This window comes from Aquarana catesbeiana, linkage group LG03 (assembly GCF_042186555.1).
Source record: "Aquarana catesbeiana isolate 2022-GZ linkage group LG03, ASM4218655v1, whole genome shotgun sequence".
Classification (NCBI taxonomy): Eukaryota; Metazoa; Chordata; class Amphibia; order Anura; family Ranidae; genus Aquarana; species Aquarana catesbeiana.
In genome coordinates, this window is record NC_133326.1 from 468,074,241 (window position 1) to 468,099,906 (window position 25,666).

Sequence of the window (25,666 nt, forward strand, 5' to 3'; positions counted from 1 at the left end):
GGACAGGATCATTAGATCGAATTCTCTAGAACGGAAATGGTCATAGATGGATTCAAATGTTCGAATTTAGATCCAACTTTAAACTGGATTTCAGATTGGTTGGGGGTTACATCTCAACTTTGCTCATTGACCCTGTTTGCATTTGACCCTTTGCATTTGAAAACATCCCTGTTATTTATTTATTTTTTGCATTTAAAAGGTTTCCACTTAGCACCATTAGAAGAATTCTAATGGTCAATATTGTTCCAAGAAAATGTATTTTTATTAGTAACTACAGTATATAAACATAAAGTCTGAGTTCAATTAGGCACACACATGCATTTTATGCACTGTTATCTGAATGAGTTAATCTCCTATAGTATAGAAGGAGTTAACTACATGAAATATGCCCCCATTTAAACTTGAGCGTTTTTCAGATAATTTCCTTATGCCTAACTATACTCAACATGCAGAATCCTATTCTCATTTAATTGTTTCTGTTCACATTAGTTCGTCAAGTCGCGCTATGTTTTACACCCAAAAAGGACATGAGCTTTTTGAGCATATTCAGGCATTTCTAGCCTGTAAATGTGCACATTTTTACACCTGAGGAACCCCTCTCCTCCCCTTGACCAGCCCAGGAAACAAACACCTGAAGCTTAATACACATGCACAATGTTTTGGATAATTTATCACTGTACTTGTTTTTTTTTTTTTTTTTTTTAATCTAAATATAATATTTTATTGCACTAGAGTGGTATACTTATCTTACTATTGCATTTTTAGGAGTCAAAATCCCATACAACAATCTATTTAGAGGCTGGATTGTCTATATGATAAATTCTTATAATATAGATGGGGTCAATGTACTGTACAACCATCTGTTTAGAGGCTAGATTTCCTTTGTGACGTAACATGTAAAGAGAGCGCAAAGCCAATTACAACATTAGAAAAATATGCTTTGGCAAAAGCAAATGAAAAAGTTCAGTCTGAGAGCTAGGAGTATCAGCAGATGGGACTAACACTCACATATTTTACAGAAAACAGCCTGGCGGTGCAGGACGCCCCACTCAGATGAACAATTTTACATACTCCTCGAGTGACACGTCTAAAACTCTACAGCTGTTCCTTTGAGTTTTTTTCTGCACTGATTAGAAAGCTGATAAAACGTGAGTAGACCGGGTACAGTATGTGTCCACAGCATGTATCTTTTATATGACTTCAGGCCTGATAATACTTGCATACTTTCCACTTGCAGCCTGGAGAGCAGTTTGTACAGAGATGATTAGCATAATTTCTGTAATATAGTGTTACAGTGAATAAGTATGTTCTGTTTAATGAGAAAATGAATTGCAGTACAAAAAGTCATAAGCATTTTTTTTTAGTCTTTCCGTAATTGATATCTGTGTGCACTTTTTTCCTGTGTGAGATAATAATTTATTGCTGTCTGGCTTCTAGATCTCCCAGGCCAATTTTCATGCATTCTTTGCAAGAGTTCATTCATGGTATGAATTTTTTTTAATATTTTATGTACTCAGAAAGGACATTTGTGTTCAACAAAATCAGATTGTACAATTTCCTTTAGATCTACCAATGACTAAGGCTAGCCATACCATTATAGATTCCTCCATTCATGCTAAACAGTGTAGATGGAGGACTGTTCCCTGCCGGCTATAGTATTCTGACAGCCGGGACAAGGTCATCCAGTGCCCAGGGCGAAGATTCCCCCCCATAAAGAAAGAGTCGATGTCATTTCAAAACAGGAAAATACTTAAAACAATACAAATTAAATTAGGTTTTATTCGATAGAAACAGAGTTCACTCCCACATTTTAAATATAGGTATTTTATTGGAGGTACTTAAAGTGCTTTGAAATAATAACGCAGCTTAGCTTCCCCGCTGACAGGACAGAGCTCTTCCCAACAATCGCTGGGTGCTGGTGGTCATCCATTGGCCGGCACCCAATGATCAGCATCTGCTGTGTATCATCACAGCACAGCCGGGTCACCGGTGGCATGTGCATGTGCCCCCTACCTGGGAGAGCCAGATTACGTACCTGGTACATGATCCAGTGCAGCAGAGCCACTGTACATGTGATACGGTCGGCAAGCCGATAATAATGACCACCAGCATCAGTCCCAGTTTCTGCAATTATATCCCCCAGCATTGGTGCCAGTTTAGAAAATGACAACTCTCAGTATACATGGCAATCTTCATAATAATAATCGCCAACATCAGTGCCAATTTACAAAATAACAGTCCACAGCATTGGTGTCAGCATCAGCAATAATAACCCCCAGCATCAGTGCCAGCTTCTACAATTCGATCCCCAGCATTGGTGCCAGTTTAAGAATCAGCAGCCAGTTTCTGCAGTAATAACCCACAGCACTCGTTTAAGTTTCTGCGACAATAATCCCCAGCAATAGTGCTATCTAAGGCAACTGTGGGAACTGACTAACTGCCACTGACATCACCAGTGACACTAATACAGTGATCAGTGCTAATATTATACACTGTCACTGTACTAATGACACTGACAGGGAAGGGGTTAACATCTGGGGGTGATCAAGGGGTTAATTGTGTGCCTAACCATGTGCAATGTGTGCTGCTTTTTAACACAGATTGATTTGTTTATTTTCCCTGCTTTGTAGGGAGAAGAAACAAAGCAATCATTCCCTCTGTACAGAGCCCTCTCTGCGCTGTGATTGGACACAGCTTATCAGCAGGTCCCAATGAATCATTGGCTGGGATCTGCTGACATAATCTCGCTGTGTCAGATCACAAGGAAATTGATGGGTGAGGGCATGCACCTGAAACAGGCAGCAATGTATGGGTACGTTGTGGTGCCTGTAGCTGCAGCACTGTTGCAGTATATGTAATGCGGTGGGTCAGCAAGTGGTTAATTACCAATGGTATCAGTAATACACAGCATGAAGGGGATTAATGTATTGCTACTGGTCACTAATGCATTAGTGACCAGTGTCAGTTAATTAACCCCTTTGTGCTGCATTAGTGGCAGTGGTGTCAGTGTTTATAAACCCCTTCATGCTGCAGCATAAAGGGGTTAAGGAACACTGATACTGGTGCCATTAATGCAGCACAAAGGGGTTAATTAACTGACACTAGTGTGTTGTAGTGCCATTCATTTTGAATGGCACCCCAGTGCAAAGATGTGAACCATCTGTGGGTTGTGGTGCAATAGAAAAAAAAGTTTCAGGCCCATTAAGGCTCCATTCACATCTAGGCATTGCTATTTTTACAGGCATTTTTTCTGTCGTTTTTACAGTATTTTTGTGCAGGCATTTTAAGTTGACAAGTGACCAATGAAAAGCAGTAAAATGGCTGTAATCTGCCAAAAAAGAAGCTCATGTACTTTTTTTTGAGCAACAACATTTTGGTTAAGGTGACAGAACACTCAGATGTGAAATGAATAGGATTTGTCTTCTTGGGAATTTTTAGAGCTGAGGCTTAAACCTCTTTCACACTGAGGCGTTTTTCAGGCACTCTTGGGCTAAAAATAGCGCCTGTAAAGTGCCTGAAAAACGGCTCCCCTGTAGTCTCAGTGTGAAAGCCCGACTGCTTTCACATTGAGGCTATGCGCTGGCAGGATGTTAAAAAAACTCCTGCAAGTAGCATCTGTGGAGCGGTGAAGGAGCGGTGTATACACCGTTCCTCCACCGCTCCCGCCCATTGAAATGAATGGGCAGCGCCACCGAACCGCCGGCGAGTTGTTTTAACCCTTTTTCGGCCGCTAGCGGGGGTTAAAAGAACTCCGCTAGTGGCCGAAAACTTCTGCAAAAACGACGGTAAAGAGCCTCTAAAAATAGCGGCGCTTTACCACCGACGCCCTAGTGTGAAAGCAGCCTTAGAGCAGAAAGTCACCCAAAAATGTCTAGATGTGTACAGAGCCTAAAGGTCAGATGTGATGTATTGACAGCCCACTCAAAATGAATGGACTGCTTACTGTGACACACATGGACACGTGTGTTAGTGCACTGCAAAGGCCTGAATCCAGCCTCAGGGTAAAGTAGTAGAGGTGGAGGGGAGGAGTCAAACCAAAGCACCACATCCCAGTTGCTTAATAGAGAGAAAGAAAGGGACTTTTGGCCATGGATAGGCCAGGGACTTTAACGGTGCTTAATACACAAAATAGAAATTTGTTAAAGATAAAAAATGTATTTTATTCGTAAATCTGTTTTAAAAAAGACAGACAAAAAACAAAGCATTTATGTTTACAAAACAGTTAGGATAAAAGTATAATACAATGCTTGATACCACTTTCTCAACCTGTTTCGCTTTCTTAAGCCTCTTCAGGAGACATACTGTGGCATCAAAATTACCGTATTTATCGGCGTATAACACGCACTTTTTTCCCCTTAAAATCAGGGGAAAATCGCAGGTGCGTGTTATACGCCAATCCCCTGCGATCCCGAGCTGTCACAACTTCAAAATCGCCGACCGTGATTTGAAAATGGCGCCGCCGGCGCCGAAATACAAAGAGCCGGTCCTCGGATCTTCTCGGCGGCTCTCGTTCACTTTCGGCTCCACTCGTAGTCCCGAGCGGAGCTATCTGAACCTACTCGGCGCCGGCGGTGCCATTTTCAAATCGCGGTCGGCAATTTTGAAGCCCAGGACAGAGGATCGAAGGCTGCACTGGGGCAAGGCTGCACTGACGAAGGCTGCACTGGGGAAGGCTGCACTGGGAAAGGCTGCACTGACAAGGCTGCACTGGGGAAGGCTGCACTGACAAGGCTGCACTGGGGAAGGCTGCACTGGGGAAGGCTGCACTGACATGGCTGCACTGGGGAAGGCTGCACTGGGGAAGGCTGCACTGACAAGGCTGCATTGGGGAAGGCTGCACTGGGGAAGGCTGCACTGGGGAAGGCTGCACTGGGGAAGGCTGCACTGACATGGCTGCATTGGGGAAGGCTGCACTGGGGAAGGCTGCACTGGGGAAGGCTGCACTGGGGAAGGCTGCACTGACATGGCTGCATTGGGGCAAGGCTGCACTGAGAAGGCTGCAATGATGGGCATTTAAATGTAAGTTTTTTTCCCTTCAACTTCCCTCCTAAAAGTTTTTTTTTCCTTAAAATTCCCTCCTAAATTGGGGTGCGTGTTATACGCCGATAAATACGGTAACTATGAAATGAAAAAAATAAACCATAAATAATCAAGTTGATATATATAACACAATCACATAATATTGAGCTGATATACAAAAATATGGAAAAAACATTATTTGAAAGATATGAGTCATACATGAGGTATACATATCAGTATTCAAGTGTAAGAAAAAAAAGCCTCAGGGTAAAGTTGCTCTGTTATAACAAGTGAAAATTGGAAATTCAGTTTTTTATAAATTCATTTTTTGTAGCTGTTTTTAGGGGGTAAACCATGTGGGATGCCCACCATGTCAATAGAATGTGTGACCTTTAGTCATGGGTGGGTGCTTCAAGATGGGCCTGAAAAATGGGGCTCCACTTTCAAAGCAATAGCCTGACAGGGATTGGGCCGTTTTAGATCACTCCAGTGCCCCAGGAGAGGGTTTGGGAATGTTGGGTTAATTTATATGCAACTTTTACCACATCTGTTATGTGAAACTTTAATCTTTACAATGAATGATTCTAATCAAGAACAGTTGTAGTAGTAACTGCAATATAGAGATTCCCAGGGTACAGTTCCCAAGTTACTCCAATAAAAACTGAAAATTAAACCTGAAATGCATACAGGAAGCTCGGTTTACCTGCTCAGTACTTATGTTTTTAATCCAGCTATTTCTGTATTTACCAGTCCGCCCACATCTCGTCTAACAATAATCTGATGATCTGATTGTGGTGCAGAGGAGGTTTTCCTAAACATCACCATTTGCAAACTCCTTAAGATTACTTGTGTAAGATCCCCAAAGTAACCGTGTTCCTCATAAATATGACATAAAGATAGTCCTTTTCTCAACATGTTACATGATACCATGGTACAAAAATACACAGATCATTTAATATTAAATACTAGTATTTTGCTGCTTACACTGGTCTGTACCAACTATGGTATATGTGAAGGGCTTTTCGAATCCCCATAAATATGGTACCATAATGCCTTATACCTCATCCTCATGTTGTTGTCTTGTAACACCAATATATAGAGGACTATTTTTTCATTTGATGGGGTACTAAAGATTCCCCTCTTGCACATTGATCACAAGGAAAGACTCGCTCAGAACTGCCACCATCCATAGAATGCCTTGTTTTTTTTTTCTGAGTGAGTACAAGGCAATCTCTGATATTACCAGGTAGAGAAGAGGGGCAGTGACATCACAATCTCCACATCGTCCAATCAGAGAACACCTTGCATTAAAAAATAAACAAAGAGAGCAATAACCAGTGAATTTTATATTCACAGATTTCAACCTGAGCAAGTAATATTCACAAATATCCACTAGCTGAAAATGCATCCCAATTAGGGTAGCTGGGAGCACACAAGCAATTTTTAGTCACACTATTAGCCTAGATTCACACTGATGCAGTGCTGGTTCCCACATCGCTCCTCTCCCACAGGCAGTTCATACTGCCTTCTGGGAACCGCTGCAAGTGTCATTACATTGTTAATGACACCCCCAGATCGGTTCACAGATCGCAGTGCGAACTGTGAACTTGCACAGGAATCGGATCACACAGGTGAGAACACCCATTCGATCCGATTCTAGTGCGGGAAAACACAAGTCCCTGCACTTTTTTCTGTGCGAATATAATCCGAGTTCAGCCATACAACTGTATGGCTGAACTTGCATCTCACAGACATCGCATGTGATCGGCACAGAAGGTGCGAGTGTGAATCACATGCGATGTCTGTAATCGCACTAGTGTGAACCTGGGCTCAAAAAAGTTATGTGATCATATGATTTCATCAATACACAAATATACTTTTTGTTAGGTAGTTAGGTTGAGAAAAGACAATAGTTAATCTAGTTCAACCAATAAAAAAACACACATACAAAGAAAACCTCTATAAGGAAAGAGGGGTTCCCCTAAATGGACTTTTTAGGCAACTAATAATGTTCTAGTAGAAAAGTACAAAAGTCATATAATAACAATACATTTTATTAATAAACATAATTAAAAAATTAAATGAAACATTGATTCATTTAATTACAGTTCATTACTGTCACCATAACAAGGGGGTTACATGAAGAGACCTCCTTACACCCAACGCGTTTCGGGATACAATATGGTCCTTCTTCAGGGGTGCATAGGTAGGAGAAATTCATCTAGAGCATAATTAGAATATAAAATCAGTATCTTAGAGTGAAATATTTACCAACATAAGATACATAGTTAGATACTTAACTGTTATGCCCCGTACACACGGTCGGATTTTCCGACGGAAAATGTGTGATAGGACCTTGTTGTCGGAAATTCCGACCGTGTGTAGGCTCCATCACACATTTTCCATCGGATTTTCCGACACACAAAGTTTGAGAGCAGGCTATAAAATTTTCCGACAAAAAAATCCGTTGTTGGAAATTCCGATCGTGTGTACACAAATCCGACGGACAAAGTGCCACGCATGCTCAGAATAAATAAAGAGATGAAAGCTATTGGCCAATGCACTGTTTATAGTCCCGACGTACGTGTTTTACGTCACCGCGTTTAGAACGATCGGATTTTCCGACAGCTTTGTGTGACCGTGTGTATGCAAGACAAGTTTGAGCCAACATCCGTCGGAAAAAATCCTAGGATTTTGTTGTCGGAATGTCCGAAACAAAGTCCGACCGTGTGTATGGGGCATTAGAGTCATTCACTTACATAAAGTTGAATGGTGGGATAATTTTCAATGTTTCATTACAGCAGCATTAAAAATTGTAGATAAACAGCACAAGATAAATTGTGCCGGTGGGGGTGCGATCTCAAGGCAGAGGGACATCAGAGAGGTCTGGAAAGCAGACTCGATGTTACTGTCCTCCAAGGGATAAAAATCTCCCTACATTGCAAGGCAGCAGGACGGCCAGGAGAATATACTGGGGCCAGAAATGGAAATCCCTAAGAGTAAAAAAAAAAAGGTGTGCTATATTGTAACTCAAGGTAAGAAGTATATGAAGCTTAAAATGTTAGCTGCTCAGAACATGTGTAAAAGACTAAGTAAAGATACCTACTGATATTGTAAATGTGCTGGTGAAGTTGGCAGCAACGTCACGCACACCCAGCCCGCCGACACAGTGAGCCTCACCGGGGGACTGCGCATGTCCGCCGGAGTGGCAAGATAGAGGGCGTGGGCAGAGATGTAAAAAATGTCCATCAGCCTCCAAGACGCCGCCTAATGGTTAGATAACCAGGCGGCTTTATGTGCCGGGCAATTCAGATGGTCGGCTGGAGCACAAGGAAGACATGAAGGGAGAAGTCCCTGAAGGGAAGTATAATGAAAGTAAATATTCAAATCAGCATTAACATTGTATGGATAATAAAACCAAGATTTGGAGTATAATGTTTAGGAAAAGAAACCTATGCCCAGATGCCATAAAAGAAAAGGAGCCCCACAAGCAACAATTTGTACAGATGATTAAATACAACAACAATGGATACAAATATACAAATGCACGCATCAGAAAACCCAATATATACACAATCCTATACAAATAGTTGATCCAGAGGAAGGCAAAAAAACCCAATAAAGCATGATCAAAATTTGCCCCACTTGGGGAAAAAAATTTGATTCTGATCCCTCATGAGGCAATCAGATAGTCCCTGGATCAATAACCCTTGTTATTACCACTAGGTATTTATATCCAGTTATATTTTGTGCATTTAGGAATGCATCCAGTTCTTTTTTTAAAACAATCTACTAGTAGTCCAGAACCAGCTCTTGAGTGAGTCTATTCCACATTTTCACAGCTCTTCCTGTAAAGAAGCATTTCCGTATGTAAAGGTTAAACCCTCCAGATGTAAGGAGTGCCCCCTTGCCCTCTGTAATGGCCTGATAGTGAATAATTCTACACTAAGTTCACTAGAAGGACCCCGTTTGTATTTATACATTTTGATCATATTCCCCCTTAATCTCCTCTTCGCAAGAGAGAATAAGTTAGGTTCAGCGTATCTTTTCTCATAGCTGAGCTCCTCCATGCATCTTATCAGTTTGCTTCCCTTTCTCTACACTTTTTCCAGTTCCCCGATATCCTTTTTGAGAACTGGTACCCAAAACTGAACTGCATATTCCAGATGAGGTCCGACTAATGATTTGTACAGGGGCAAAATGATATCTCGCTCTCTTTCAATTTTTGTAGAATCTGTTATATTCTTTGTAATGATTAAATGATGATAGTGTTCCATTGTTTTTATATTTTTTAAAGGCTATTTTCTTATTATTTATAGCTATTTTAACTTTGGACATGAGTCACATTATATTCACGAGTCACGTTTTATTTTTAGCCTTTTAAACTTATTGCCCATGGGAATATTATATAGTCAATTTGAAGCATTCCAATTTCTGTTCTGTGTTCTTTAATGACAGCATTCCCTCACAGTCTATATCTTGAATAGTATCTCTCAGCTTTGGAAAATTTGCACTCTTAAGATGAAGTGTTATCTTTCCAGTATGTGTTTGTTGTTTACCGTTTACATTAAATGAAATAATGTTAAGGCCACTGGCCGGTTCACACTGCCATGACTTGTCATGCGACAAAGTCGCATGAGAAAGCCATGCCCCATTAATGGCATTCAAACCCTTCTAATCGGTGCGACTCAAGTCACTCCAACTTAGAAAAAGGTTACTTCACTACTTTGGGGAGACTTCATCACGACTTGCATTGACTTCTGTTAAAAAAGTTGTATGCAAGCCACATTGAAGTCGCTCAGGGATGTCAACTTCAAAGTCGCACAAGCGTGACTCCGCGTTGATGTGAACCGGCACTTATATGAACATTAGTAATAATCTTCACATTGTTTGAGATTAACAGGTCCAGCAGATAATCATTTCTAGTTGTGGCCTCATAAAACTGTCTTGTAATAGGTTTATAAATGTCCACCCTTTTACTGTCCCAGCAGTGCCATTACTCCAGTCATTTTCGGGGTAGTTAAAATCCCCCATTATTATCACTTTCCCAGCCCTTGTAGACCTTTCTATCTGTGCAATAAGTGGAGTCTCCACCTTCTCATTTACACACACATAATTAACTTTGTATGTAGTACGCACACCCATGTACAGTTCCACCCATAATACTTCAGCACCATCACACTCTCCATCAACTAGTTGCTCTTTCACACTCGCTTTGAGATCACTTCTCACATAGAGACAGAGACCACCATCATTATGTTTTACCCTGTCTCTTGAGAAGGGAACTTAGCTAGGAATTATAATAGCAAAGTCGTATGAAGTATGAAGCCAAGATTCAGCAATAACAAATAGTTCTCTTCATGCACCAAATCTTCCAACTCGCTTGGCAGACTTCTGGAATTGTTGACCAAACACTTTAAATCATTGTCACATTTTGCACTTGTGTGTTTTTGTCTTTTTTTGTACTACAATTAACACTATAATTCCCAATGGTTTTCCAAATTACAAAGTGATTTAGAAAAAAATATGCAAAAGTAAAAGATCAAAAGGGCATGCTTCCTGCTTTCTGCTGTAGGAAATATGGTGTTGATTATAGCACAGTGCAGTGTTATTGGCTTCAGTATTTCAGAAAGGTTTTGCTGCCATTGAACAATATTTTCTATGTCTTTAACAGGACAATATAACCTACAACCTAATGCTGCGTACACACGGTCTGACTTTTCGACCGCACTTGTCCGATGGACGCCGACGGACCAAATCCGGCGGACAATCCGATCTTGTGTGGACTTCACCGGACCTTCAGCAGACTTTTCCAGTTGCAAATCTAACGGACTTTAGATTTGAAACATGCTTCAAATCTTTACGTTGTAACTCCGCCGGACCCAGAAATCTGCTCGTCTGTATGCTAGTCCGACGGACAAAAACCCACGCTAGGGCAGCTATTGGCTACTGGCTATCAACTTCCTTATTTTAGTCCGGTGTACATCATCACGTACGAATCCGTCGGACTTTTGTGTGATCGTGTGTAGGCAAGTCCGGTCGTTAGAAAGTCTGTTGAAAGTCCGCCAAAAGTCCGTCGAAAGTCCGTCGAAAGTCTGTCGGACGGGTTGTCGGACTTTTGTAGCTGAAAAGTCCGGCCGTGTGTACGCGTGGCATAAGGTCTTAGTACAAACAAAGAAAAAAAGTAGGCAATCTGTTTTTTTTATGGCGATATTTGCTCAAAGCCCCTGTTGCTTTAAAAGCTGGTGATGCAACTGATTAAGAGCATGTGTCCTGCGATCAATCACTTCATCATGTAAATAAAATGACACATAAGCTTGCTTTCATTGCCTCTTATGTGTGTCAGGAGACATATTATTGATAGCTATTTAGTCACTCAGTCTTGCAAATGAAAATCACCCATCTGCTCCCAGCCCAAAGCAGGGGCAATACTGGCAAGTACATTTTTTTGCTACCAAGAGATTTAAATACTTGTTTGCAGTCACCTCATTTGCAGCGCACTGAAATCAAAGTGAACCTTAAGAAATACAGTAAACTATCAGGAAGGATCTTACAGTATAGAGAGATTCAATTTCCAGTGTAGCCTAGCCTATGCCTTAAAGCAGAACTCCAGGATTTTCAAAAAATCCCCCATTAGTAGCCACACACACACACACACACACACACAAAACACTAAACAGTTACCACATTTGTGAAATTTCTTACCGTTTAACAGATATGTCTGATTTAATTTTCAGGAAGTCAGCTTTGTGATTCAAAAAATGCATCATCTTTTCTGGCAGGTAGGAGGTGTTAGAAGAGTGATTGCATCATATCCTCTTCTCTCTCTCTCTCTCTAACTGTAATCAGACTACATTTCCCATGAATCCTTGGGATGGAAGTGAATGTGGGAGGTACACTAGGCTTGTAAATGTAAATGTGAACTCGCCACTTCAACATAAATCACACCCCTCATTCTGCAGCCAGCAAACCATACTACTCAGTGTCACACGGTATGATAGGTTACAGCCCTATAAATACAAAGCATTTTAATATAAATGCAAACCAGTGCAATGTGTCAGGGACCACCAGAGCCAAATCTCAGGAACCATGCAGGCTCCCAACTGACCCTGATTTCGAGGGACTGTCCCTGATTTGGAGCAATGTCCCCCTGTCCCTCTTTCCTCCTCATTTGTCCCTCATTTTGGTTTGATCTATATAATTGTATATAAAATGCACTTTTTATCTATTAAAAAGTGTTTTCCAGTGCTAAACCTTTCATCTGATTTCTAAATTGCAACATTTGTAAATTCCAAAAGCCAATATAAAGGATTAGTAATAGTTTTTTTTTGTACAATTCTCCTTTAAGGGGGCGTGGCAAGGGGTGTGTCCTATGCCTGCATACTTTTGCTGATAAGTGTCCCTCATTCCCATCTCAAAAAGTTGGGAGGTATGCGCATGTCAGTGACCACCAGCTGAATGTCAGGGACCACCAGTGCTGAAAGTCAGGGACCCCCAGAGCCAACTGTCAGTGACCACCAGTGCCGAATGTCAGGGACCACCAGTGCTGAATGTCAGTCCCACCAGTGCCTCATGTCAGTCGCACCAGTGCCACATGGGTCAGTCTCACCAGTGCAGCTTCTCAGTCCCACCAGTGCCGCATGTCAGTCCCACTAGTGGCCGCATCTAAGTCCCACCAGTGCAGCTTGTCAGTCCCACCAGTGCAGCTTGTCATTACCACCAGTGCAGAGCGGGGATTATTATCAGAAATCACTTTGACACTGCGGGGATATAACGCTGTGTCAGGTATTGTATATGAGAACACCGATCGCGGGGAAGGGTTTTTCAGCAAGTTCAGCAGTCTATTACAGAGGAACTACAGAGCTCAGAAGAACATGGATGACAAAGTTTGTGAAGGTAGAAGATCAGCAACAAGGACATGAAAAAAAAATTTTTGGCCGGAGTTCTGCTTTAAAGCAGTCTTAAACTCAAAAACAAAAATGTGTTTGTTTTGCAGTTTACCAGTTCTTAGGCCTCATTCACACAGGGTGTACTATACCCATGCAGGGCCATGTTTAACTGCATGGGGATGCACGGAACACAGGTGTTCCGTGCATCCCTGTGCTGGCAGTCTCATTGATGTCAGTTGGGACAGATTGGCTGCATGGATACAGCTGCTGTTCCCCAATATGACATCTGTGTGGGTAGGGTGCATGTTCCCAACCCAAAAAAATGTGAGTTTGGGGACACAAGCCCGCACAAATGTCATTGTGTGTCAGTTGTGGGTTCTCGGTAAGTGTAGATCATGGCTAAGTCCTTGTTTACACGATAAAAACATTTGAGAAAACGTGAAATCTAGCTAACATTGTATGAACTAGTCTTCAGTAAAACATTTAAAATTGTTACTTAAACATATTATTGGACAGATTTATTGCTCATCTGTCTTCAGATAGGCTAAACGTGATAGATCATGTCATGTAGATGAAGACATATTAACTAGCATGTACTGTAGCATCAATTCACTACACTGTATGAATTAATATAAAGGGTCAGCAAACCCATAATTGATATTTTTGTTACAGGCAGAACCTAGTGGGCTGAATCATTATTTTGCTTGTTAAAGCCCAACTCTGGGCAACTAGAAAAAATATTACACAGCTCCACTGCATAGGTTATTTGTTTGTTTTGGTCTAGGGCAGGGGTCTCCAAACTGCGGCCAGAGAGCCAGATTTGGCCCTTTACTAGTCTTTATCTGGCCCTCGGGGCACAATTCCTCCCACTGACGCCAACAATGGGGCACTATATCTTCCACCGATACCAATGATGGGATGCTATTCCTCCTACTAATAGGAGGAATACTCCTTCTATTGACCGCCAACCCTGAGGACATATTTATTCTCACTAATGCTGGGCCTGTGACATTTTCTGCCCCTGCTGTCCCAAATCCAGCCCTCCTTAAGTCAGAAGGACAATAAAGTTTGGAGACTGCTGGTCTAGGGAAATAAAAAATAATAATTTACATCCTCACAGCTCCTTCTCCCCCATGCTTCAATGGTCTGGGTCGTCAAAACCAAAGCAGGGTTCAAAGCCCTGTTCTGGATGTGATGAGGCCGAGTGTCAGTCCACCGCTGGAGCTGGTGGGGCTGCCATCTGCCAGGGGAGCCGAGGATCAAGTAAGTAAATCTGTTTTTTCTCTCTCTTAAACAAAGCAAGCTAGTAACCCTTGAAGAGTGGGCACAACCCTACTGCAAGGGATAGTTTTTTAGTTGCCCAGAGTTGGGCTTTAAATGTCTTAGATACTTAGACAGCAAGAGTCCCCTGCCATAGTTCCCAACCCTGTTCTTGTTCATCTGGGAGTTCCATATTAGAATATAAATTAAAGATCCAACATCAAGAGTGACATTTCTGCATAAGGTCCACAGCAGGCCTGCAGACCCAGGAATTCTAGCAGAGATATCTTACTAAGTATACACCAGTTCACACCAGTATACTACAGCATATAGTATGCCCGTGCGAGGGCCAGGGCCATGTTTGCCTGCACGGGGATGAAGGCAGACAGTGTGCATTCGGTGCCATGCACCCAGGCCCCTGCCAAATTAGAAGCAGCGACTGTGTTCGTACAGCGATGTGTACAAATGACATGAATGACACTGCCTGCAGGGGGATGCACAAAACACCTGTGCATCGCCATACAAGCAAACATGGCCCTTGCACGGGTGTACACTGTAGTATACCTGCGTGAACAAGGCCTAAAAGAGTTTCTAAGATAATAAAGAAATTGGCAGGTTGTTTAACTCTTCAGCATCTATCAACAGATTGAAGAAGTTGGAGAAATGCCCCTTTTATAGCAGGATAACATGAACAGAACTTGTGAAAACCTTAATAAAATAAGAAGTCAGGGTAACTCAGCTATATCACTTTAGGGAGGCTGGCTCGGTTAAAGTGCAAATCTCTTTCTGCTTGGGGTTAATCTTTTTTGTTACACAGATCAGTAAACCCAGTTTACTGCAAAAAATGTTATGGACCAGAGTAAGTCCTTTGTGTTGCCAGTGATAGACAAGGCAAAATTCCCCTGCAAAGTGAACAGCCTAAGTGACTCAACTCCATTGTATTCAAAATGAAAAACTTAAGGATGTAATTATTGTAATATTGCTATTGGAATGTTCTCAGTGAAGTAGCAGTTGCTAAAAGGTTCCTTTATTGCAGGGGTGCGCAACCTTTTGAAGAGTAAGGGCCACCTAAGTGATTTGGTAACCGGTCCCAGGCCACAATGAAATGCAATGGTTCCGAATTTAACATTTTTTATTTTAAATAGCATAATGAACATTTTCCTCCTGCAGCCACTTAATGCCTGTGGGAGGGAAAGGAGGAGAAGCCAGTTTTCAGCAGTTGCAGAAGGAAAATGGAGAGGATCAGTTTCTCTATATGCATCCCCTGCCAACCCTCCTGTCCAAGTGTAAAACAGAATGTGACAGGAAGGCCACACGGGCCCCCTGGAGCATGGGTGGGGGTCACCATTGTTACCCCTGACGCTACACCAGTGGTTGGGGGTGTGTGGTAAAAATACATCTCAACTATGCGGTTATATTTTCCCGCAAACCACAAATGTAAACGAGCCCTTACTGTCTTGAGCCCCATATAAGGCTACTTTTGCACTGATGCGCTGCGGTTTGCCAGCACCACAGGTGCAGCGCAGTGCACCTTTTGCTGCCCTTTGTGCTTTGCCATAATCTTATATTATAACTTGTGGGCGTATTACACTTTCTGAATGTGCACCAAAACTCCTGCATTTAGGAGTTTAGGTACGCACCTAACCCGCAGGATATAATGGAAGTGCGCTTCCCTAGTTTGAGGCGGAGGGCCACATCAGAGGGCTCCAAGGGCCTCATGTGGCCTGCAGACCACAGGTTGAGCACCCCCACTTTATTGCATTATAAAAATATCAGTGAAGGGCAAGTGGCTTTGGCACTATCATTAGCACTGATTGACCAAATACTTCCAGTGCGTGACTGATAAGAATGCATCAGCAGGGACTTGTGTTAGGGGTTAGGTTAAGGCTAGTGTTAGGGGCAGAGAGGTGTTAGTTTTGATTAAGTGTTACAATCACTTTTTCACTTTCTGATTTATTGAGCATACATGTGGTCATGGGAGGCATACTTAGGCCTCAACTCTGGGCTCTATTGCCACATATTACCATCTATTGCACCTTATTACCCTGGTGTTCAATATACTATGTTTCCAATTGCAGTAATTTTCCTGGGATGTCAAGGGAGACATGACTATCCTGGGGGTGGGGGTTTGTCAGCATCTACCGAATCATGTTGTTAATGGCCTATGGCATATGCTGATTTTGTCAAATGTTTTGTCTCATTATTTTTCGGATGTCTAAATAAGGATTTAAAAATTGTACAATCTCCCTTCGACAGTCCAGAAGCTACTTAAGCTGGCAATACAGGCTAACCATGGTGGATAGAGGAATGTCTGCCCCAGCAGCAGCCGACTACCTAAACAGTGCTTGCACCTGATTTGAAATATGTGCCAGTGTTTTCTCAAAATTGTAACTATAGCATAATTGCCTTTGAACCTTGTGATGAATTTCACATTAGTAGTATCCCCACCATCAGCTGTAGTATGACAAATATTTGGTTGATAATAGAAATATCTCTTGTAAGCACTTCTTACTAATTCATCAGTATAACCCTTTTGTTTAGAATTTTCAATTAAAGTAGACTTTGGGGTGATTTACTAAAGCAGTTAGTATAGTAGAGGCGCACGGCGAGGCGCAACGCACATTTTCATATTTATAACATGGTGCTCCGGTAACAGAGCTCAAATCTACCATTTACTATTGCGGTCTCGGCGCACGGGAGAATGTGATCTGTGCGCCACTATGGACATGGCGCACAGCATCTCCAATTCAATATTAACAGAAGATGGAGGTGCCAATATTATGGGTTGATGTGAGGAAATTTATCAACAACTGCCCAAGTAACAGACATGCCCAAAATAGAATGAGAAAGTAACTTTTTCAGAGATAACCTGCTGTTCCTGCAAGTACGTTTAGAACTGCATGAGATCTATATAAGCATTGCGCATGTGCAAGTGGCTCTTGCGCCCGTTTACATGAGTTTTTTCATTGTGCACCCAAAATGTTAGTAAATATTAAGCAACGTACATGCAGTTGCATGTGTTGACTATTTTTTTTTTAAGCTGGTTCACCTTTATGTTTTTTTTTTAGAAGCACACAGGTCATATGAGCATGTTACGTTGCCAAAATTAACATGTACCTTGTTAAAATTATGTAAAAAGACTCTCACTCCTCTAGCTCCTTTTTAAGGCCTAAAAGGGCATGAGCTCCCCCCTCTAATGCATATGATTTCCTTTGGCTAGCTTTTGCTTTTAAAGGGGAACTCCACACTCCACTCCATTCTCCAATGCTCTTGTCTCCCCCCTCTAATCCCTTTGATTTCCTTGGGCTCGATTTTGCTTTTAAAGTGGAACTCCACACTCCATGCAACACTTTACAGGCAGAGTAAAGGTACTAGATTTTAAGCAATTTGGCATTTTTAAAGGCATTTCTCCTTGTTTCGTTTTTGGGGTTGTCAAAATTGGTGACATTGATATATGTCCCTCGGGGTGGGGCCTGGGCCCCCATACCCATTTTAAGGACAATAACTAGAATATAAGCCAGCCAAGTGGGGACTAGCAAAATTAAAAGGTCAGTCTCCAAAGACTGCAATGGTATTTGTTGTATAATTTTTGCCCGTGTTAGGCAGTTTGTTTGCTCCCTGGACCGGGGGGTGTTTGTCTCAAACACCCCCTGGTCTCTCTCTGTAATTTTGTAGCATGCTGGATGATGTGCTTAATTCTGGACAGGGGGTGGCTTATTTTGTGCTAGCTGCATTTGCGTTGGTCTGGGCACGCTCAGGGACTTTGTTTTTTTGTGTGCGAACAGCACTTGGATTTTTCTGGGCATTCTCAGAGTGTGTTTTTTGGGTTAGTAATTTAACCACTTCAGCCCCGGAAGGATTTACCCACTTAACTTAACTTACCCCGCTTGGATGCATTCGGAGAGGCTCGGAGACACTCGGGAAAGGAGTCTTTACGAGCGTTTCTGAGCGGCTCCCAACGGCTCCGATTGTCACCGACGCCCTTCGCACCTCTGGCCAAATGCGGTACTGCACAACCCAGAGGCTTGAATCCTGCTTGTTTTGCAAAATAATAGCTCGTATTGCAAAACGCTCGTAAACCATCTTACTCGCAATCCGAGGTATTACTGTAAAAGGTTTACAGTTAAACATATGTGGCTAAACTGAAATGATGTGCACTACACTACAGAGTTACAAGGAATACAAAAGATTTAAAAGAGCATTTTTTCCCCTAAATATATAAATAGTAAAGAGGTAAGGTGAAAGCACAAAGACCCAATAAAAAGATGAACATTAGAAAATTTGCTCACAAGTGACAAGGAAAAGGTAGATGTTTTTAATATATTTTTTTCTTCATTTTATACAAATGAATAAAGATGGAATAAGAGGCAAAACATTAATGCTAACACAAATGTACTAAATGTACCTCTGTGGCTGACAGGAATCTGGATTCAAAACAGACTAGAAAACTATAATGAACTGTATATCAATCACCAGGACCAGATGGCTTTCACAAACAAGTTCACAGGGAGCTTAACGCTGTTATATCTAAACCGCAAGTCCTAATTTTTAAAGTCTGAATGAAATGGCACTAAATGATTGGTGTGGAGCAAATATGGTACTGATATTCAAAAAGTGGTCAAGATGTTTACCAGGGTGGCCCCCATCTGTGAGAATGGCGTGCTAAAGACATCTGATACCCTCAAACAGCAGTTTAGCCTACCCAATTCCTACTTCTTCCATTTCTCCTTCAGCCACTCCATGCCTTTTCCATGCAATTTGGAAGTTCCCCCCCTGAATATATGACTGTTTGACATGGAATCGTTCTTTCGGGACTAGTCTCTTGAGAAACCTCTTTCAGCTATCTACAAGGTCTTGCAGCCTACCATGCATCACGGTCTTGACCAATTCATGTCTTTCTGGCTGGTAGAGCTGCTGGAGCTGGACAGCGAGGATTAGTAGGACATTTGGGAGTCCCCATTTTCCCAACCTGTGTCTTCCAGGGAACAGCTGATCCAGTTAAAAATTCTACACAGGTTCTATGTGATGCCCCAGAGACTCCACAGGATCTACCCGAATTGCCCTCCACATTGCTGGTGTTGCCAAACGGAGCAGGCTGATTATTTCCATATGAATTGGTTCTGCCCATACCTCCAAACTTTCTGGTCGAGGGTTCTCTAGTTTGTTATATGGTTGACTACTATCCCTATTCCACAGCAGCCGGATATATGCCTCCTTAGGTTGGTGGAGGCTTTGGCCTCCCTCCAAGGCTGTTCGTACACTGCTTGGGCTACTATTGTTTTATACTAGAAAATCTATCATTATTCAATGGAAGTCAGGAACTGCTCCCACCCTGGGATTATTGAAATCGGTAATGATTTCTGCTATACCCCTTTACAGGGAGACGTATATGTGTCGAGGCTGCCCATAAAAGTTCCACAAAATGTTGAACATCTAGCTGGACTCAGGCTCTACTACTGTAGATCAACAGGACTTTGAGGCCACTACCAGTCAATCCTAAATGATTGCCTATGCCTGGTCCCGAACACGAATATATGATAGCCCCACCTTGTATAGGTTGCTTGTGTACTGTATTGTTCCACGGTTCGTGGGACTTTGCTGACTGTGTTCTTGGGTGGTGGAGAGGGTACAAGTTATTTCAGGACAAACTACTCCTCCATTTAAAATTAGCCTTTGTGGCCCGGGTTGCAGCATATGTTCTGTATGAGTGGCAAGGACGGGTTTAATTGTAGTTTTACTTGTTCACTGTTTTCGTTTTATTTAATTGTTACTGTATAACCTTGACCTGGGGTATGCCCAGAGGCTCTGTGTTTTGTACTCTACTACCTTTATTGAAAAGCAATAAAAAGAAGTTAAAAAAAAGATGTATACCAGGGAACTACATACCAGTTAGCCTAACATCAATAGAATGTAAAGTATTTGAGGGGATGGTAAGGGACTATAATCAAGAACTTTTGCAAACATGGTATCGTAAGTAACAACCAACATGGTTTTATGAAAATACGTTCTTGTCAGACCAACCTGTTACCTCTTTAGGTAGTGGTGAGGTGGTGAGTGAAAATTTTGATCTAGGAAGGCAAGTGGATGTAGTATTTAATTTGTTAAGTCATTTGATAATGTACCTTATAAACAATTAATTTACAAATTAGGGTCTGTTGATGTTGAAAAAAAGTTATGCACATGGGTACATAAAAATATTCATTAGAAGGGACTGCTCTTGGGGAATTGGTCTATCAAAAGTATTGGGGCGCCTGCCTTTACATGCACATAAACTTTAATGGCATCCTAGTCTTAAGCTCCGTACACACGGTTGGACATTGATCGGACATTCCGACAACAAAATCCTAGGATTTTTTTCCGACGGATGTTGGCTTAAACTTGTTTTGCGTACACACGGTCGCACAAAGTTGTCGGAATTTCCGATCGCCAAGAACGCGGTGACGTAAACCACGTACGACGAGACTAGAAAAGGCCAGTTCAGAACCAAGCGCGGCACCCTTTGGGCTCCTTTTGCTAATCTCGTGTCAGTAAAAGTTTGGTGAGAGACGATTCGCGCTTTTTCAGACTCGTGGTTTTCAGATCGTTTTCTGCTGTTCACTTTGTGCTTGTGGGTTTGTATCTGCTCTTCAGTGCGTGCAAGCAAGCTACGCGTGACTTGTCATTGTGTTCTTGTTTGTTCGTTACTGTTTTTCAGGTCGCTCTTCACAGGCCTTGCAGTTCTTCAGTGCGTTCTGTTACTTCGTTCTGAGCAGCTGACCGTTTTCTAGCCATGTTGCATATATGTACTCCTCGTAGAGTTCATGCTGTGCGGGGGCTGGCCTTGACACAAGTCCAGTCCATGAACAGGGTGGGGAGGAGTTCATGGACCAAGAATTGGTTGCTTCAGCGTGACCAGTTCTGTCCTATGCCTTTGCTCCGTGAGATCCGTGAGAATAATCCTGATGATTTCAGGAACTTTCTCCGAATGACGGACCCCGTATTTCACCGTTTGTTGGCTTTGCTGACCCCCTATATCAGCAGGCAGGATACCTGCATGAGGCAAGCCATCACTCCGGAGCAGAGGCTGGTCGCCACCCTGCGGTACTTGGTGACGGGGAGAAGCCTGCAGGAGTTGAAGTTCTCGACAGGCATCTCCCCCCAGGCTCTGGGTATCATTATTCCAGAGACCTGTTCTGCCATCATACAGGTCCTGCAGAAGGACTATATTAAGGTAAGATTTTTATCCTTTAATATCACATTTTATTGCATTTAATGTTTGATATTATATTGTATTTCTTTCCTCATTCCCTAATTACCATGATTGTAATATGCTGTGAATGTCCCCTTTGTTCTCGTGCATGCTGGATTTTTATGTAATTATTTGTTTTGTCCTTAATACATATTTGCCTTCACTTACCTCCCCAGCATGCTCTCCTGGCCCTATATTCACCTCATGTAGTCACTTAATAATGTATTTTATCAGCTCCATAGTAGTGCTTTACCCCAAACACCCCCTAAAATGTTTTTAAATGTGATTTGTGCTTTAAATTCATGCAGAGTTCCAGAGGCTTTTTTTGGGGGGTCCCCAAATCATTTGGAACCCTCCCTCCCCCCAACTGCCCCAAGTCAGCTAATAACAATTCTCTATCTATCCTCAATCATCTATCTGCTGACTTGGCCAAACCCATACACACTATACCCATCTCTTTAGTGGTCAGATTTATGGATGAATTCCCCAAAGCATGTAGTGCAAGGGCCTGCCTGAATACTTTCAAATGGTACACTTTAAATTTTTTGTATCCTATTATTATCATGATAGGTAATAGCAGAATGTCCAAATGTGCTCAAATGTGTACAGTGTGTATTTATATCTTTGTATTATGACACTTCTTACCTGTCCAGTGGGCTGCCAATAGTGTAACTAAGGAGGGGCTGTTCAAAGTAATACCCATTATTTAGGCATTCATCTCTCAATGAAGTGGAGAGGGTTACCTGGCCAAGAGCCCCCCCCCCTATAATGTTAGAAATGGCCCATGAGAGGGGGGGGGGAATATGATAGTTGTACCTTATACTTTGGTCTTTAAAAATTCCCATAAATAAATGTTATCTTGATGTTGGCCAAGAATGATTGTGTCTAATCAGCTTTCCATGTTTATGTGCAAAAAGACTAATTTTTTTTGGTTTTCCTCAACAGTTTCCTTCCACGCCACAGGAATGGCAGACTGTGGCCTCCCACTTTGCCCAGCGGTGGGACTTTCCTAACTGCGGAGGGGCAATTGATGGGAAACACGTCCACATCATCCCACCACCCAACCCGGGGTCGTACTATTATAATTATAAGGGGTTCAATAGTATTGTGATGTTGGCGGTGGTGTCGGCTACTTATGAGTTCCTGTATGTGGACGTGGGGAAGAATGGCCGGATGTCTGATGGTGGAGTCATCACCCAGACCGAGTTCTACAGGCGTCTCCTGAATGGCAGCTTGGACTTACCACCTCCAGAAGACAATGTGGAAGGACTCCCATTCATCTTCATTGCGGATGAAGCTTCTGGAGGACCATCTTATGCGGCCATTCCCGATGAGGACCCTCACCCCGGACCAGAGGGTTTTTAATTACCGGCTGGCCAGAGCCAGAAGAGTGGTGGAGAACACGTTTGGAATCATGGCCAGCCGTTTCCGCCTATTTCTTAAAACTGAATCATATTATCCTGGCGTGCTGTGCTCTACACAACTTTTTACGGCAACATTCTGCCAACTATGCTGGCTCAGTTGGGCCTGAGGCCGGAATTCAAAATGAACCAACCCTGATGGCGCTTGAAAGTGGCTGTCCTGGCTTGCCCTCCCTGAGTGCCCGTGATGTCCCGCTAAGATACCTTGAATTCTTTGCGGGTAGGGGGGCTATCAATATGCCAGACAATGTGTGAAACCTTTATCAAATAAAAAAAATTAAGCAAATCTTTGGTGACATTTCCTGCTTGTGTTTGTTTTAGCTGACCCTGACAGAAATGTGGTGAGTCCTGAAAGTGGTGTGATTGTGTAACCTTATACAAAGTACTGTTGGGTGTTATTTACTAAAGGCAAGGACACTTTGCACTACAAGTGCACTTGAAACTGCACTTGTAGTGCAAAGTGGATTTTCCCTTAAGAAATAACACCATTGTCACAGAAAACACCAATTAGAGCACCCCAAAAGTGTTGTAGCGTTGAGACAATAATCCACACATTCTTGATTAACAATCTTTTTAATACCTGCACAATCACATGTGCATTTAGAAAAAGTTTTTAAAACAAACCAACATGTTTGTTGTATAACAATTTTTGGGGTGGCATTAGAAAAAGTAGAAATGTTCATTTAAGGTAAAACAGGCATGTTTAAAAACACACAAGAAAGACACAAATCTTGAACTTACAAAGTTCACATTTGATAGAACTTGAAGGCAATATCAGACATGAGTATTTAGGAACTGTGTTTGATATTGCGTTCAGATGGGGTGAAGTCACCCCCGGAAAAGCCAAATTTTGAAGATGCACACAAATACCTGAATGTCAACATGTGCTACCTGCCATCACGGGGGATCAAGGGACGTGTTTTGGGGGAGCCACCCCTTCCTCACATCTACTTTATTATTGAGGAAGGGGTTGCACCCCCAAAACGCATCCATTGATCTCCCGTGATGGCAGATAGCACATGTTGACACACTCTGTGCATCCTCAAAATTTGGCTTTTCTACAATTAGACAAAAAATGAAAAAATTGTAGTACACCATAAAACAAAGGGATTTGGAGGGGTTTTAAACTCTCCCCAAAACATCAATGATGTTCTCGTTTTTTTGAATAACGTCATTTATGTTTTTCTTGATGTTTTCCAATGCAACATTACACCCCATGATCTCCCTGATCAGGATCTGTGCACTTTCCGAGGTTAAATGCCCTGGATCCACAACATCACGATCACCTAAAAAGATAGAAACCAAAAAAAAAACATGTATTATAAATATGCCGGCATTCATCTCTTACCTGAGCCTGTGGTCGCAGACACTCACCTGTTGTGGTGACTAGTTCCACCACCTCTTCCTCCTCCTGCTCTTCTTGTCTTTGGGGGATTTCCCCTTCTTCCAGAGGTGGGGGGGTCTCTGGTCTCCTCGGATGAGGGGTGTCCTCCGAGTCTTTTCTCTCCTATGTTAAAAAAATGGTATACTTAGCACACAGATATTTGATGGCAGAACTATAAATATGAAACAATGCTTGGAAGTGGGGTACAATTGTCTGTTTTGGCAGAGTTCCAAGATGTAGAATTTTTAGTGTCCTTTGTCAAGCTTCAATACTTTACCTGTTTTGTACAAGCTTCCCAGATGGAGACCCCCCTATAGTATACACTGGAGCACCTGTGTGGGCCCCCTAATAAAAAGGGTGTTCTTGTGTCCCACACTAGTGCTCCAGTGTGCAGATGTGAAAACTGCTGCTGAGTGTCCTCTCCTTACACAAGAATCGAGTTTGCATTTCATTCTAGTAACAAACCCATCTATACAACCAAATTATTTTCATACAAGTAGGCCCTAAAAAATGTGGTCAAATGCATATGGCCAAAACAATGGTGTTTTATAGGCCGAAAGAAAAATGTTTGATATGAACGAATAATGTGCCCATGAACATGAAAGTTGCCATTTTAACCACTTCAATACAGGGCTTTTATACACCCTTCCTTCCCAGACCAATTTTTAGCTTTCAACACTCTCACACTTTGAATGACAATTACTCAGTCATGCTACACTGTACCCAAACCAAATTTTTATCATTTTTTTCTCACAAACATAGCTTTCTTTTGGTGGTATTTAATCACTGCTGGTTTTTTATTTTTTGCAATATAAGCGAAAAAAGAGAGATATTTTTGAAAAAAAAAACACTTTTTTTTAGTTTCTATTGTAAAATTTTGCAAATAAGTAATTTTTGTTCATAAATTTGGGCCAAAATGTATACTGCTACATATCTTTAGTAAAAATAACCCAAATTAGTGTATATTATTTGGTCTCTGTGAAAGTTATAGAGTTTACAAGCTATGGTGCAAATCATTGAAAAATGATCACATCTGATCACACCTGATGTACTAAAGGCCTATCTCATTTCTTGAGGCCCTAACAAGCCAGGAAAGTGCAAATACCCCCCAAATTACCCCTTTTTGGAAAGCAGACATTCCAAGGTATTTAGTAAGAGGCATGGTGAGTTTTCTGAAGTTGTAATTTTTTCCCACAATTCTTGGAATTTTTTTTTTTTTTTTTTGCACAAAATTGTCATAATAACAAGTTATTATACCCCAAAATACATTCTGCTACTCCTCCTGAGTATAGTGATACCACATGTGTAAGACTTTTACACAGCCTGGCCACATACAGAGGGGTCTAACATCCAACTAGCACCGTCAGGCGTTTTACGAGCATAAATTGCACATCTCATTTGATGACAACCTATCACACTTTTGAAGCCCCTGGAGAACCAGGTCAATGGAAACGCCCACAAAATG

At 41.9% G+C, this 25,666-nt stretch overlaps 1 protein-coding gene across 2 annotated transcripts in view; it reads left to right on the forward strand.

Annotated features, from left to right (window-relative positions):
* Positions 1-938: 938 nt before the first annotated feature.
* Positions 939-25,666, forward strand: part of C1QTNF2 (C1q and TNF related 2) — a 72,845-nt gene continuing 48,117 nt past the window's right edge. Inside the window, exons 1-2 of one of the 2 annotated variants that reach the window (XM_073620863.1) lie at positions 939-1,148; positions 1,438-1,484. The gene's annotated coding sequence lies outside the window, so the exon portion shown is untranslated. The remainder of the gene's footprint in view (positions 1,149-1,437; positions 1,485-25,666) is intronic. The other variant, XM_073620862.1, reaches the window with a different exon arrangement.